At 43.7% G+C, this 15,987-nt stretch overlaps 1 protein-coding gene across 2 annotated transcripts in view; it reads right to left on the reverse strand.

Moving 5' to 3' along the window:
* The window catches only part of LOC121539578 (alpha-(1,6)-fucosyltransferase), a 139,690-nt gene that overhangs the window by 77,688 nt on the left and 46,015 nt on the right, over window positions 1–15,987 (reverse strand). For both annotated transcript variants that reach the window (XM_045223547.1, XM_045223548.1), the window contains exon 2: window positions 15,686–15,739. The gene's annotated coding sequence lies outside the window, so the exon portion shown is untranslated. The remainder of the gene's footprint in view (window positions 1–15,685; window positions 15,740–15,987) is intronic.

Here is a 15,987-nt window from a genome sequence, read left to right on the forward strand (position 1 = left end):
CAAGGATGAATAGGTAGGCCCTCATACACTGTGCAATTTTAGATGAAGGAAATGGACCAACTCCATGTTACTCATAATACTAACTATTCAGTGACCTTTCCTCAGTACTTCTAGTAAGGAGTATAAGTGAGTCTGGGGCCAGGGAGAGTAAGGAAGAGATAAAAGAAAATAATATCTGTAATAAAGGAACATTCAGATGAAGAAAGACTAAAGGCATCAGTTTGTCTTCTGTGAGTTGATCTGAACAGGTTCTGAAATTAGTTTGGCTCAACTCACAACGAACGTCCTCCCTCTCTCTGTCAGCCAATGTGACAATTGACCTTTTACCAGGCAACACCATAGGCAGTGTGTGTGTGACTGTGTGTGTGTGTCCTTTCTCCCTGCTTTTGGACCCCAATTAAAGGCCAAGTCCAGTCAAAAACGTGATTTTCCTGTGTTTTATATATATCTCCACACTATGAGGTTGGAATAATACTGTGAAATAGTGAAAATGATGATAATGCCCTTTTCGTGTAAGAGCTGTTTGAAAAGACCGGCTGAAATGTCAGCCTGTTTTGGTGGGATGGAGTTTTGGCCTGCATGGTGACATCACCAGGAGGTAAATTAGTTAATAGACCAATAAGAAAGAGTTTTAAACCTCTCTGCCAATAACAGCTAGTTTTCAGTTTTCCCCTCCCCACTCGGACCACTCCCAGACAGTCCTAGCTAAAATCTTGCTTGAACAATTGATCTTACTAAGAAGATATTTTTGTTTCTTTTTGAAACTTTTGATTGAAAACAATCACAGTAAGGTACTTAATTGTTACCAAGAAAGTATTTGATATTAAGAGAAAAATGGCTGCATTAGGCCTTTAAAGGTTGATAAAATAATTAAAGTAATGACTAGCCTGTCTAGCTCCCCTTCCTTCCCCACCCACTTCTCCTCCCTCTAGATAACATCATGATGTGACCACTCTGAAATAGAGATTGGTCATGACATAACATAATAGAACCGGCTAGCAGAAGCCTAATGAAGAGTAGAGAACAAACAGTACATTATTTAACTTCAGGCACAGAGAATACTATCCTGGTCCTAGATCTGTTTGTGCAGTCTGGCCAAATCCTATGGTCATTGTCATGCCCAACAGATCTGGTACCAGGCTAAAATAATACTGAGCTATACTACACAAACACAAGTTAGATATAAATGTACTGTAGGCTACATGTAGCCCTGTTTGTTAACGTGGTATTGTGTTTGTTAGCGTACATTGAGGTAATACTGTAAACATGTTTAGTAAACTTAACTGCTGTGCCTCCCTGTGCTGACATAAGCTGTTAAGTGCGAACAAGAGGAGAGATGGAGAGAGAGAAAAAAGAGAGAGGAGAGAGAGAGAGTGAGAGAGAAACAGAGAGAGAGGGAGAGCGAGAGATAGATAGGTAAAGAGAAGCGTTGTAGTAATGCTCCCCCCCAAGGACCATTGTTAGATGAGGGCAATGTAATCTGCCATAATTTACAGATGTACTGCAGGGCTTACACCTGCCCACACACATCAACACACACACGCTAAAACACACGCACAGGCATAATTTCCCCCTTACACAGACAGGCACAATTTCCCCCTTACACAGACAGGCATAATTTCCCCCTTACACAGACAGGCACAATTTCCCCCTTACACAGACAGGCATAATTTCCTCCTTACACAGACAGGCATAATTTCCCCCTTACACAGACAGGCATAATTTCCCCCTTACACAGACCAGGCACAATTTCCCCCTTACACAGACCAGGCACAATTTCCCCCTTACACAGACCAGGCATAATTTCCCCCTTACACAGACAGGCATAATTCCCCCTTACACAGACAGGCATAATTTCCCCCTTACACAGAGGCTCAAAAAATAAACACAACGTGTTCAACGTGAGCAAGACAAAAGGAGTTGATCATGGACTACAGGAAAAGGAGGGCCGAGCATGCCCCCATTCACACGACGGGGCGGTAGTGGAGCGGGTTGAGAGCTTCAAGTTCCTTGGCTTCCACATCACTAAGGACCTATCATGGTCCAAAAACACCAAGACAGTCGTGGGAGGCTGAAAAGATTTTGCATGGAATCTCAGATCCTCAAAAAGTTCTACAGCTGCACCATCGAGAGCATTTTGACTGGTTGCATCACTGCTTGGTATGGCAACTGCTCAGCATCCAACAGCAAGGCACTACAGAGGGTAGTGCGTACGGACCAGTACATACCAGGTGGTGTCAGAGGAAGGCCCTAACAATTGTCAAAGACTCCAGCCACCCTAGTCATAGTGTTCTCTCTGCTACCGCACGGCAAGTGGTACCGGAGCACCAAGTCTGGGACCAAAAGCCTCCTTAACAGCTTCTACCCCCAAGCCATAAAACTGCTGAACAGTTAATCAAATGGCTACCCAGACTATTTTTATTGACCCCCTTATTTTATAATTATTTATTATTTTGTTTTTGCACTGACTGTCTTGCACAGGCTCAATGTACACTCACCACACACGCTACACTGACCCACAGACATGCATATTCATACCACACACACAAGTCATTTAGCAGACGCTCTTATCAAGAGTGACTTACAGTTAGTGAGTGCATACATTATTTTCCAAACGCCGTGGGAATTGTGGGAAACCCCGTGGGAATGGAACCCACAGCCCTGGCGTTGCAAACGCCATGCTCTACCAACTGAGCTACATCCCTGCCGGCCATTCCCTCCCCTACCCTGGATGACGCTGGGCCAATTGTGCGCCGCCCCATGGGACTCCTGGTCGCGGCCGGCTACGACAGAGCCTGGATTCGAAGCAGGATCGCTAGTTGCACTGCTAGCCTTATACCACTGCGCCACACACGCACGCACGCACGCAGTCTATCATTTTAATGGTAGGTTTATTTGAACAGTGAGAGACAGAATAACAACAACAAAATCCAGAAAAACACATGTCAAAAATGTTATAAATTGATTTGCATTTTAATGAGGGAAATAAGTATTTGACCCCCTCTCAATCAGAAAGTTTTCTGGCTCCCAGGTGTCTTTTATAAGGTAACGAGCTGAGATTAGGAGCACACTCTTAAAGGGAGTGCTCCTAATCTCAGTTTGTTACCTGTATAAAAGACACCTGTCCACAGAAGCAATCAATCAAACAGATTCCAAACTCTCCACCATGGTCAAGACCAAAGAGCTCTCCAAGGATGTCAGGGACAAGATTGTAGACCTACACAAGGCTGGAATGGGCTACAAGACCACCGCCAAGCAGTTTGGTGAGAAGGTGACAACAGTTGATGTGATTATTCGCAAATGGAAGAAACACAAAATAACTGTCAATCTCCCTCGGCCTGGGGCTCCATGCAAGATCTCACCTGGTGGAGTTGCAATGATCATGAGAACGGTGAGGAATCAGCCCAGAACTACACAGGAGGATCTTGTCAATGATCTCAAGGCAGCTGGGACCATAGTCACCAAGAAAACAATTGGTAACACACTACGCCGTGAAGGACTGAAATCCTGCAGCGCCCGCAAGGTCCCCCTGCTCAAGAAAGCACATATACAGGGCCGTCTGAAGTTTGCCAATTGACATCTGAATGACTGAAGGAAAGTGTTGTGGTCAGATGAGACCAAAATCAAGCTCTTTGGCGTCAACTCAACTCGCCCTGTTTGGAGGAGGAGGAATACTGCCTATGACCCCAAGAATACCATGCCCACCGTCAAACATGGAAACATTATGCTTTGGGAGTGTTTTTCTGCTAAGGGGACAGGACAATTTCACCGCATCAAAGGGACGATGGACGGGGCCATGTACTGTCAAATCTTCCCTCAGCCAGGGAATTGAAAATGGGTCGTGGATGGGTATTCCAGCATGACAATGACCCAAAACACACGGCCAAGGCAACAAAGGAGTGGCTCAAGAAGAAGCACATTAAGGTCATGGAGTGGCCTAGCCAGTCTCCAGACCTTAATCCCATAGAAAATCTGTGGAGGGAGCTGAAGGTTCGAGTTGCCAAATGTCAGCCTCGAAACCTTAATGACTTGTAGAAGATCTGCAAAGAGCAGTGGAACAAAATCCCTCCTGAGATGTGTGCAAACCTGGTGGCCAACTACAAGAAACATCTGACCTCTGTGATTGCCAACAAGGGTTTTGCCACCAAGTACTAAGTCACGTTTTGCAGAGGGGTCAAATACTTATTTCCCTCATTAAAATGCAAATCAATTTATAACATTTTTGACGTGCGTTTTTCTGGATTTTTTTGTTGTTATTCTGTCTCTCACTGTTCAAATAAACCTACCATTAAAATGATAGACTGATCATGTCTTTGTCAGTGAGCAAATGTACAAAATCAGCAGGGGATCAAATACTTTTTTCCCTCACTGTATACAGTTGAAGTCGGAAGTTTACATACACCTTAGCCAAATACATTTACACTCAGTTTTTCACAATCCTAGTCAAATTCCCTGTCTTAGGTCAGTTAGGATCACCACTTTATTTTAAGAATGTGAAATGTCAGAATAATAATAGAGAGAATGATTTATTTCAGCTTTTATTTCTTTCATCACATTCCCAGTGGGTCAGAAGTTTACATACACTCAATTAGTATTTGGTAGCATTGCCTTTAAATTGTTTAACTTGGGCCAAACGTTTCGGGTTGCCTTCCACAAGCTTCCCACAATAAGTTGGGTGAATTTTGGCCCATTCCTCCTGACAGAGCTGGTGTAACTGAGTCAGGTTTGTAGGCCTCCTTGCTCGCACACGCTTTTTCAGTTCTGTCCACACATTTTCTATAGGATTGAGGTCAGGGCTTTGTGATGGCCACTCCAATACCTTGACTTTGTTGTCCTTAAGCCATTTTGCCAGCATCTTCACAAGGTCCTTTACTGTTGTTCTGGGATTGATTTGCACCAAAGTACGTTCATCTCTAGGAGACAGAACGCGTCTCCTTCCTGAGCGGTATGACGGCTGCGTGGTCCCATGGTGTTTATACTTCCGTACTATTGTTTTTACAGATGAACGTGGTACCTTCCGGCGTTTGGAAATTGCTCCCAAGGATGAACCAGACTTGTGGAGGTCTACAGTGATTGGCTGACTTCTTTTGATTTTCCCATGATGTCAAGCAAAGAGGCACTGAGTTTGAAGGTACATTCACAGGTACACCTCCAATTGACTCAAATTATGTCAATTAGCCTATCAGAAGTGTATGTAAACTTCCGACTTCAACTGTACTATATACAGTAAGGTCAGATGTATATAGGATGTTTAGATACAGTTTAATAGGACGTTTACGTTTTGGATGTAATGTAAAAACACACACGCACACACACAGGCACACACACAAGAAAATACAACCCTGCTCAAATGAATTCTTTCCTCAACAATTTTCTAAATGTCATGAAATATATTGATGCCTTAGGGGTCACTTTTTCCCTGCTACTTTGTGACATAGGTTTCCAAAAACAGAGCCCTACTAATCTCCATGTTTGTGCCCCAAATGGCAACCTATTCCCTTCACAGTGCATTACTTTTGACCAGGGCCCATAGGGCTAGTAAAGGGAATAGGGTGCCATTTGGGGCAGAGACGCCATATGTTCTGGGACCATAATTAAAAATACCCTCAGGAGCAGGGGCGGCAGGTGCGAGGTGTGCTTTAGCACAGCTAGTCCAGCTCTGACATTTAGGTGTGTGTGTGTGTGTGTGTGTGTGTGTGGTGTGTGTATTGTGTGTGTGTCTAGTGTGTGTCTTGTGTGTGTGTGTGTGTGGTGTGTGCATGGGTGCGTGTGTGTGTGTGTTGAGCAGAGAGAGGCCTATCCTCTCCACCGTAGAGGTCAGTGTGTCACAGGGGTCAGCGATGACGGGGTTGGGGGGTGTGTGTGTGTACTAGGGCTGACCCCATTTAGTCGACAGGTCGATTGTTTGGGCGATTGGCTGTTGGTCGACCCAGATTTCTTTTGTCGAGCAGTAGCAAAAAAAAATATATATATATAATGTGTACAAGACACCTGTCTGATTCGCGCCTGTCTGAGTGGACTGATCCAATGTGGAGGCCGTGTGGATGGCACAGTCCATCAGTCTAAGACATGTGCTACTGAAATGACATATGGTTATATTACATAAGAAAAATGGTGCAACACTAATACAACTTATATTATTGTATAACAAATGCGCTTTCTCCCGTGTTGGATAGTGGTCGCTGTCCATGGTTCAGAAAAACATCTGTGCGCTGTTGAATTGGCGCCTTTTCCTAGACCATGATGCTATGTGCATAATAGCAAAGTTAACCAGCATATTGGTGGTGAGAACAATGCGGTGGAGGCAGCAGCGGAGTGAGGAAACGAGAAAATAGCCCTTGCCTTAATTGTCTAAGAAAAGTGAGGAGAGAGGAAACCAACTTAATTAGTTCTATAATCAATAGCCTAACTGTTAAATGTGCCTGGCTTTATAAATAATCAGTATATCTACAGAAATAAGACAGATCCTGCTTCTGTTCCCTCTGAGTGTTTGTGTAATAGCTTACTGATTCAGTTAGCACCAAGCCTCACACAACTACATGTCAAGTAAAGAATTTCACAAATTCAGCTGTTTTTAATCTTTGCTTTGCTGAAATAAAGGCGTTACACTTTTCAGCCTCTCTGGTATTATTTATAATTTATTTAGTGTTTACATTGTTCCAAATTGTCCGAAAAATTATATTTATAATAATAACGCTCCTTTTTCTTGATCTCCTTCATATTGTTATTGTTACTATTATTATTATTATGATCATCATTATAATAATAAGTAATGTCATTATCATTAGTAGGCTTAGTATAGCAGCCTTGTATAACCACCATTGAGCAATATGCACGCAGCGCTCGATCCTTACCTTATTTTTCTTGATCTCCAGTATTTTCCACAACTAGTCACATTTATTCCACACATCTGACTTTCCCTTCGCCTCATGAGCAACCAGTAAACATTCCCCCATTTTCTAGTTTATTTGTCACGTCCTCTGCATCCATTTTGCTGTCCAATGCGTTACGGTGGTCAGAGTTTGTTATAACCAATTTATTGATGTGATTAAAATATGTTATAGGTCAGGCCCTATTGTGCCCTGTTCGGACGGGATTAGTTTTACTGGGGGAGGTCGGGTAATGTAATTATGTGCACGAGTACAAAACACCACATCTGTAGTTTTAGTCCCATCCGAATCTGCCATGTCAGTCATTTCTACATGGCAGGAAAGTAACAATTCCAGCCAAAATAACCTACTGTTTTTTGGAAAACTCCAAGGTCCTCTGATAATACTAGTCCAGTGCGAATCGACATCCCTGTGTTTTGAGAGAAATATCGAGTTTGACAGGTGTTGCTCGCGGTTTGAGCAAGAAAACAATAACTGATTAGATAAATTGAACTAAGTGCTGCGCATAGCCTATATATGAAGGGGCTACATGTAGCCTATCAACTTTCACAGTGAATGCTTTTGTTTCTATGTTTTGTGCGTATGAATTGAATATTGCCAAATGCATCAGTAAAAAATATTGAGTCTATTTAATGCAACCCTTGCTGTTAATAGATCACAAAGCAGCACACAACTGACCTAAATGTTTGGAAATGATAAGCTAACTTTCTCATCCATAGCCTTAAAACATATCTCAAGTGCAATTGCACTGTTTAGCTCACATCTGAAGGCTGGGGGGCATTTAGGACGTACTGCCGATCGCTAAAATATCCTATTGATGATGATCACACTTCCTCAATTAAATATAATGGCGACACTATAGCAAAGATGGTTTGGTATGGTTTAGAAACTTGGTAACCAAGCTCTAGTTATCAGTGTGGCCCTATCACCTGGACATTTTGAAATACTGTATCTTCATGCCTAGAATAAAAACCTCCATGCTTCCGTCATAACTGTCTATTTATATATTTTTAAAAAGGGGCAGTTTGGAAAAAACGAATCCCGTCCGAATCGTCCTCTGGAATAAGGACATTCTGAAGTAATAATTACATAACCAACATTCTCTAGTAATACTAGTCACGTCCGAGTAGGTCTTTGGTGTCACATAAAGAGAGCAAAGGTTGAGGAAATAGGGAATGTTTTTCCTAAACAAATGAGGGATTTCGGTAACAGAACTTTTCAGTCAGAAATAGCTGTAATTATGTTGCAGCTTCAGCAACATGGACAGCGCGATAAACACTTTGATGTTCTGTGGCGGTCGCTGGAGCAGGGAGCAGAGAGAACGGGTGCTAGACACACAGTCACATTTATTTATTTATTTACACAGTGCAGCAAGTCTGAGCCCGGCACAATCAAATCAATTGCTGGTCGGACTCCCTCTAGTCATTTCTGTGTCTTAATAATTTAATCAAACAGTGTGCTTAAAGCATCAGACAAGCTCAGTGAAAATAGTTGATTGAAGTAAAACACTTAGGATGTGTCAATATATGGAAAAATAAACGTTTAAACATTTCGACCAATCCAATTTTCCAGTGTTAAATCAACACAGACAGTATTAAATGTAACACTGGGCCAGTGTCTATACGGGTCAACACTTTTGAGTGTTAACAACAGTGCTGACGCTGTTACACTTTGTCAGTGTTAGGGAATGAACACTTTCAGTGTAATGCAATAACACCCCATAAAGTATTTTTAAACATTACACCAAGAGGTACGTATCTCTTGACAGGACATTACAATAATATTTACACGTCTTTATTACCACATGCTCTCATGTAAGCATTTAGAAAGTCTTCAGCATTGGCAGCAAACATGCTCAAACTTAAATTAACATAACCATAGACCTCTTAAACAACATATTGATAAAGATAGCATCTCTACAGACGGTATCTAACTGCTCCTTTGCATTCTCTCCAGATGCTGAAATAAATAAATCATATTTACCCACTCCTGTTTCTGAGTAAAAAACAAAACAGCCTATATTTGGTGTATCATTTTACTGCAAGAAATGTTTAATTCTGCAGCAGTTAATATTAAGGCTACGCGAGAGGTTTTAGACCTATAGTCAGTGTTTCCATTTAACCCATCTGAACAGTAGACTACAGTTCCCTTGACATAACATCGTCGGAACTGCTATCATCTGTTTTACCACTTTACTAAATCTTTCCCAAACATTACTTTTCTGGCCCTCCCTTCTCTTTATTTTCAACTCTCCATTTCACAGCTTTTCTCTTATTGAATTAAACGTTGACATTGTCCTTTCTGCCTCCGTGGATCGACGTGAACTTTTTCTGCCCATTCCCAAAAGCATTTGGCGATTGGCGTGTTGTCTATTTGGCAAGCGTACAGTTATGCCCTAAAGCTTAGGCTTATGTAGTAATGCCAGATAGCCTAAAATAATGAAAGAAAAACCTCAATATAGCATATAGATATAAAATGCACAAGAATTATACATTTATGGATTCTTTTAAGGTATTGTTTTCTCTTTATTCAACACGCCCGCCCGTACCTTGGATATAACCGCGGGTTACGACTCAATCTGTGCATCACTAGCATGTGTGTGTGTGTCACGGGATAGGGTTGTTGTTTGTAGTCTGGGGTTGCCTGCTCTGTTCTTTATTCCCCCATCGTATCGATCTGAGTGTTACCCAGCTAATCAGCTGTACTGATGGAGCCACAGCCCACAGCCCACAGCCACAGCTAGGTTAGAGATGGAGAACTAATCTCCCGCCACCGCTGAATCACAGCACAACGAAGGAGAGAGGGACACAGAGGAGGGAGGGGGGAGAGAGAGAGAGAGAGAGAGAGAGCTGCTCTGATAGAGATGAAGTGCAGAAAGACTAGTGCCTGCCTGGCTGCCCTACCTCCACTCACACAGAGCACATGGAGGAGAGGAGAGAAGAGGAGAAGAGAGGGATGGAGAGGAGATTCCCCATCAGCACTAAAGCACTTCAAGAGATGATATGGATAAAGCTTGCTGGAACTTCTCTGAGACGTGGCAGTTCCAGGCCAGGAAGCATGAGTCAGTGAGAGAGAGAGAGAGAGAGAGAGAGGGAGAGAGAGACAGCAGGGTTTGTTTTCATCTCTGACAGAGAGACTGAGGTCCTAATCCCAGAGACCAGGGACCACAACCAAGGCTATCTCCCAAGCGATTGCCATCTGATTTTAAAGCCACAATGGCCCCTGAATGCTGCCTTTCAGAGGTTGCAGAGTGGCACCCTCTGATGTTTGAGCCACAATGGAGGGCCAGTGATCTCTGGCAAGTGTGGCAGGGACCCCATCACCTGATTAAAAGACTGGGAGAAGGAGGGCGACCCCTCACAGCTGCTGATAGCCTTCTCAAATCTCAGAGCCACAATGGACGGCAGCACGGCTTTGTTCACGGATCTGTTGCATCACAAAAGGAATCCTTCATTGCAGTGGGAATTGGAGCTTCATGCAGAGGGGGAGAATGGAGGGATAGATGGAGAGAATGGAGGGATGGATAAGGGGGACGCTGGAGCTACTTGTGGAACCCTGCAGAGTCTGTGTTGTGTTGTGCGTGTGTGTTGCCAGCTACTGCTTTTCAGTCTCCATTATTCCATTATCAGCCACCCTCCTGCTGGCATCTCTCCTGATCAAACACACACTCACGCACGTGCACACACACAGCTATATGCACGCTTGCATTATGTTGTTTATTGTAGGATGTGTGAGCAGGGCTCTTCCTGGCTATAAACATGAGATGAGAGATGTGAGCATCATGAATAACAACACACCACAGCTCCTCTGTTCATTCCCTCTCTAGGAGGACCCATTAGGGTCAATGTGCCCCCATCCTGTCCTTAGTCCCTACCGACAGTCCAGGTGCTGGAGCTAATGCAAGCCCTGTGTTCTTCATCTCCCTATCCACAGCCCATCTTCTCCCTAGTCCCACACAGGTGCTGGAGCTAAATAATTCTACCAGCCCTCTTATACAGTCCATCCTCGCCTAGTCCCTACCCACAGCCCAGCCCAGGTGCAGGAGCTAACTAACTCTGCAGCGCAGGTGCTTGAGACCCACAGCCAATCCTTCACCTATTCCCTTAATGCCCACTCACATTCCATCCTCTCCCTAGCACCTTACCCTACTCTAACCCACAGCCCAGGCACTGGAGCTAACCAATCGTGCTAGCCCTCCTGTGTTTTTCTTCACTCCGTTCACAGTTTAGTAAAGGACAGGTTGCCTAAACCAAGTGTTTCTAAGCAACCCAAGCTTTATTTCTGGAGCTTCATCATGTTTTAATTTCAACATCGCTCAATAGCTTTTGTTTGGGCTTTTTTCCTGAGCTCTCTGCTTACGGCGGAGATTACACTGAGAAGGTTGTTGTTCTGTGCCAAGTCCACCGGCAAAGCCAACACACACACACACACGGTGGATAGTGCCTTACAGACTCATCCTCCAATAAGCAGAAGAATGTGTATGCTGCTGGTAGACTATACTACAGCAAGCTGCGGGGGGTTTATATCGATGAACAACTGTCTTAACTCTGAGAGAACAGAGAACAGCTTGGTCTCTCGCTGGGTTATTACAGGTGCTGTGATAAAAGGTGATACTCACTGAGTGTTGTGTTACAGAACATATGGGCTCTATGCTGACAACCACTCAGGCTTACTACCTATCATACTGTTTTACCACTCACCCATACCACATCATAAAGGTAGCTGGGACAGATGTGGGTGAATAAAGATGATTTTGGTATGAATAATAGCATCCCCACTCACTGTCTATTCTACACTGTGGACCCGTCTTTGGAAATATAGAGGAATACTATAGACAGGTGTGTTGTTTAGCAACAAAACCGATGCGTGCGCATCTTTGGGGCAAAACGGATGGGGTTGGCTTAGAATAAAAGGATTATTGACAACATGTAAACTATATTTAGTCTCCATATTTTTCTTGAAAACATACATAAATGTTGTCTATCGAATACATCGTTACGGTTGTTAGTTAGCTAGCGAATTTTAGCCATTATCATAGATGTGGTATAAGTCAAAACAAGACATGGTATCAATAACAAGATATAACTAGCTGAAACAATCCACTGGGCACAGACGTCAATTCAACGTCTATTCCACATTGGTTCAACGTAATTTCATTGAAATGACGTGGAAACAACGCTGATTAAACCAGTGTGTGCTCAGTGGGAAGCTACCAACGATTCCACACATGGCAGCTTCTTGTCATTGTTGCAAGCTATCTGGCCGTTCAGAATCAAAACACACAGGCTTCTAAGCCTGCGATGCGTGCACATAATTTTTGTGACGTTGTCAGGCAACCCGTCTATAGAAGACACATGATAGAGAAGATAGTACGGTATGAAGAATAGCATACCATAAGCTGTCTAAACTGTGGATGCCTCTCTTTAACAGGGGGCTTGGGATGAGTTTGGGTAAAGCTAGAATTTGGTAAGGGTGAAATGGGGGTCATCAGAGAGAGAGAGAGAGAGAGAGAGAGAGAGAGAGAGAGAGAGAGAGAGAGAGAGAGAGAGAGAGAGAGAGAGAGAGAGAGAGAGAGAGAGAGAGAGAGAGAGAGAGAGAGAGAGAGAGAGAGAGAGAGAGAGAGAGAGAGAGAGAGAGAGAGAGAGAGAGAGAGAGAGAGAGAGAGAGAGAGAGAGAGAGAGAGAGAGAGAGAGAGAGAGAGAGAGAGAGAGAGAGAGAGAGAGAGAGAGAGAGAGAGAGAGAGAGAGAGAGAGAGAGAGAGAGAGAGAGAGAGAGAGAGAGAGAGAGAGAGAGAGAGAGAGAGAGAGAGAGAGAGAGAGAGAGAGAGAGAGAGAGAGAGAGAGAGAGAGAGATGAGATGATCCTAAGGACAATGCATACTTCTGACCACAGAGCAGCAAGGGTTTGTCAGTTTATTATGACAAGTATTAATATTTACAGCTATAACAAATATCCTCTTGCAGCAAGAGGACATTTGGCTGACCATCCATGCACCTCCAGAGATGTTTACTTAATGCAGTTCTGGTGCTGTGGACGTGGCTTAAATTGTCAGTTAGAGGATGAGGCCATTGTTAGAGACGTAGGGAGAATATGTTAAGCATGACTGTCTGCTAGCATGTGGTCTAATATTCTACAGCCTGCTCATCTTGCAGGTCCACCACATCTGCATTTGTCAGTATGGAAACCCCTGTTTGTGTGTGTGTTCATGCTCAAACTCACTAAATGCGTTTTCATCTGAGCCGCTTCGTACACAGCCGAGAGACGTTGCCTAGCAACCCTGTCCACACCACCACGCTTAGTCCTAGCTTCTTTTTTTTATATATCTATTTTTCTCCATGCGTTGCTTACATACACATTTTTCAGAGCTACATTAAGAGGATTAAGATACAGAAATAAATACTAGGAATTCTAAACCGAGAGAGAGAGAGGGAGAGATAAAGGTCTTCCTCAAGAAGTACTAGTCCTGGGGAAAAATACTCTTCAGTCACAGTTTTTGAATTCAGACGGTTCAGTTCCTAAATTGTTCGTCAGATCAAACCTGTGAGATTCGACAGACAGGGTGAAATTCCAGTACAAGTCTTTGGACATTTGTATCAGTTGAAGTTCATGGATATTTCCAGTTGGAAAATTGTTCCAGTCTGAAAAGGTTGATCAATCTTATTTAAACCAGGGACAAACTGTTTATCTCATGATGAACCCTTCAACTGTTTGGATGTGTAGTTAAAGTAATGAGTTACTGACCTGAGGGATCCTTGGCATGTCGGCTAGCTATCACATGAGACACGTTTACTAAACTACCCTCTCTGGTATTGAACACTTCAAACACTTCCCGGAATTGTACAATTAAGTCTAAACAATGCAGTCATATGTTATCATTGTCCCCCACGATGAAATAAATCGGGGAGGGGACTGTGGATCTGTCTCTGTACGTTAGTACGTTCATACGTTAGTCACACGCGATATCTCAGACAGCACTGGCCCGATTTTGACGAAACTTGGGTGAATGATATGTCTTGCCATAGAGATCCGGCATTTACAAATGTATCCATGGGGGACAACATGCTTACTGTTGCCTTGTTTATAAATGTCTCTATGTATTACAAGTTGAAGAAGTATTACAACAAGAGAGCAAGTACTACTGAGGAGGAGAGCTACCTGTTTGTCTGGCTGCGGAGTTCGGCAGAAAAAGGCACTATGCGTCTCACAAGCACACACACATAAACCCACACCCCTTATTTGCTACTCTCAGCACTAATATCACATACACACACACACATACACACACACAGGCTAATATTCCTGGGAATTTATGTTCATACAGACAGACATCATCATTTGAATGCTGTGTTCTTTGGGTTTCTAAATGCTAGTTTACTTCCCAGGCAAATAATGACCTGGTCCCCAGCACTCTAAAATTCATTACAAAAACACAAGCATTCATTACACACAGAGAGAGAGGGAGAAATACCTACACACTCTCTCTCTCGCCACTCTTAATGTCCAGAGCTGGGAATTCAAACGTGTATCAGAGGAGGCAGGTGGGAGGAGCTATAGGAGGACAGGCTCATTGTAATGGCTGTAATGTAATATATGGAAGGGTATCAAACATATGGAAACCACGTTTGACTCCATTGCAAATAATTCCGTTCCAGCCATTACAACGAGCCCGTCCTCCTATAGCTCCTCCCACCTGCCTCCTCTGACGTGCACATCACATTCACCATCATCATTTAAAACATTCAATATGTTTTTGTGGCTGATTGTTCAAGCTTTGTCATTCAATAAGTGGAATGTGTGGAATGTTACTTCACCCTGTTATTTGTGGAGAGATGGAGAGAGTTGTGTAATGATTATGTCCAAACAATGTCCTACCCTCCCCCCCAACCACCCCCCTAATTTTATGGGGCTGAATCACCACCCCTAACCCTGGTCCTTGGGGGAGACGACAGGGACAGGCTTGGGGATGGGAACGGCATCACATGATGTTGTAATGGTGTGTGTATGGGGACGGGGTTGGGGTGTGTGTCTCTGAGTTGCTGCTGTCACGCTCCAGTTGGCTCAGTAAAAGATGACACATTTAGGAGGAGATGAACTGCACTTGGGCTGCAGCCTGTTTCTCCTTCTAATCTTTCTGCTTGACTTGATGCAGTCAGTAGTCTGTTTCTGTTTCTGCTTCCTGGCTGGGAGTGCTGCTGCAAGGCTGAGGCTGCCTGTCTGTCTCCTCGTGGTCACAGCAATGCTGCTCATTAGTGAGAGGCCAACCCAACCTAGACTAGCACTGGTCAGGACAGGGCAACACAACAGCAGTGACAGCAAGGTAAAAATCTGCCCCTGAGCAAGGCAGTTAACCCACTGTTCCGGGTGGATGTCGATTAAGGCATCCCCCCGCACCTCTCTGATTCAGAGGGGTTGGGTTAAATGCGGAAGACACATTTCAGTTGAATGATTAGGTATCCCCCTTTCCCTTTCCCCAAAGGCACGTTCAGCCAAGCCCAGCTCAGTTCAGTTCCCCCCCCCCCCCACCACCAGTTTATCTTAGTTCCGCCCATCCAAGCCTGCTCAGTACACAGATGTGACACAGCCAGTAAAACTTTATATGAACTTCTGTGCAGCTGCATTCAGGAGCCCAATAAGAACACCCATGTTGTACACCCATTGCTCATAAACACACACAATATATTTATAAATCACCATAAAGTTTGCTGTGTAGCAAAATGATTATTAATCCTTTAACTTCTTATCGAACATCCATCTTAGTCTCCCCATCCCATACCCATCCATCCCAAATGAGCTTACCTTAATACAAGCCTCACAGACTACTCATAACGGACTTCAGAGGACAACTTCTTTCTGTAAAAAAAAGAGAGAGAAAACAATATCATACAGCTGAAGTAAATATCCACCATTATTTTAGTCAGGAAGAATGATGCTTTTAGACGTTGGTCATTTGTCATTTCCTTCAAGGATATTTATCAGGCCAGGAGTGTGTGTGTGTTGTTTGTACAGCTATGGGACATCAGTGTCAACTCCACTGAGCGACGTGTGGAAGGAGGCTGAGCTAGGTGGCAGGCAGGAACTGCAGTGGCAGCAGCAGTGTG

The sequence above is a fragment of the Coregonus clupeaformis genome, chromosome 11, assembly GCF_020615455.1.
Source record: "Coregonus clupeaformis isolate EN_2021a chromosome 11, ASM2061545v1, whole genome shotgun sequence".
In the NCBI taxonomy this organism is placed as follows: Eukaryota; Metazoa; Chordata; class Actinopteri; order Salmoniformes; family Salmonidae; genus Coregonus; species Coregonus clupeaformis.